General features: G+C 30.4%; 1 protein-coding gene across 1 annotated transcript in view; it reads left to right on the top strand.

Annotated features, from left to right (window-relative positions):
- Positions 1-80: 80 nt before the first annotated feature.
- Positions 81-1,316, top strand: part of LOC106867233 (PAS domain-containing protein cky-1) — a gene marked incomplete at its 3' end in the record, with an annotated part of 76,300 nt that continues 75,064 nt past the window's right edge. The window contains exon 1 of the mRNA XM_052968405.1: positions 81-1,170. The remainder of the gene's footprint in view (positions 1,171-1,316) is intronic.

The following is a 1,316-nucleotide window of genomic DNA, read 5'->3' as shown; positions in this document are numbered from 1 at the left end:
AAATGTAGGTATATACTCATCAATGTGTAATATTATCTTCTTTCATGAATTTTTTTTACTTCTTTTTCTAACTTTTTAGGTTTCAAGTGCAAAACCAACGGAAAGTACCAAAAAACAAAAAAACAAAAAAAAAAAAAATAAATAAAATAAAATAAAATGAAAGAAATACGAAAAAAAGAGAAAAACGTGGAATATTTTTAAATCTCGTAAAAAAAACCTCCCACAACTTAGAATAAAATAAAACAAAAAGATGAAATATTTTATTTACGAATATAATTTGGAAGAATTCCCAGGAAAATTATAACTAAGATCTGCCGTAAACATACTTTGGAATATGTACCAGGACTAATCTACCTTGTATCGTCTACATAGAGAGATACATACACATTCACACGCGCGCGCGCAATATATTTATATATATATATACACACATTCATAAATACTATATGTATATATATAAAAATATATATATATTATATATATGTAGATATACAGTTGTCTTTTTATATAGATACATAATTTTGTGTGTGTGAGTGTGCTTGTGTGTGTGTGTATAAATAAATATATATATATGTATGTGTGTATATATATATATATATATATAAATATAACGCAGTCGCAACTACCTGGTTATTCTCCGTTGAGTAAATTACCCACAAAAGCAACAACAATGGTAAAAGCAAAAATATATAAATCAAAAGAAGAATACTAAAAGAAAAACAAAACAAAAAAACTCGCATTGAGAAGGATAACCACAATTGCATCAGCAGCAGCAACAACAAAAACAGCAGCACCGGCTGAAGCGGTAGCATCAACAGGAACTGTGACTGTGACGACACTACAGCTGTAGCACAAACGCAAGTAAGACGACCGAACGACAAGAGGAGTACCACTGCCACCGCCACTGCCAACCCATCCTACTACTACTACTACTACTACTACTACTACTAGTAGTAGTATGAATACTAGCAACGACGGATTTCGTTGCAGTAGTAAAACAACAAAAATATTTACTATATAAACAAACAATGCCAACCAACAAAAGCATAGTGGTGATTCGAACCATGAAGTTTAAACTCTGAAAATCCTGTATAACGAGAAAGTTAATCATTGTTTTCATGTAGATTGGATGTCTGCTACTGTGTCATCATCGCATCCGCCTGCATCCACGTGTGTATATTATAAGTCTTATACAACATCGATACAGACATACATACACGTTTGATATACCTGTCGGTACCATACACAAGAAGATATACCATCAAAAATTAATTTACATATATATATATATATATATATATATATATATATATAAA

The sequence above is a fragment of the Octopus bimaculoides genome, chromosome 6, assembly GCF_001194135.2.
Source record: "Octopus bimaculoides isolate UCB-OBI-ISO-001 chromosome 6, ASM119413v2, whole genome shotgun sequence".
NCBI classification, from domain to species: Eukaryota; Metazoa; Mollusca; class Cephalopoda; order Octopoda; family Octopodidae; genus Octopus; species Octopus bimaculoides.
The sequence above is the reverse complement of the archived record's forward strand: the minus strand, read 5'-3'. Positions and strand labels throughout refer to the sequence as shown.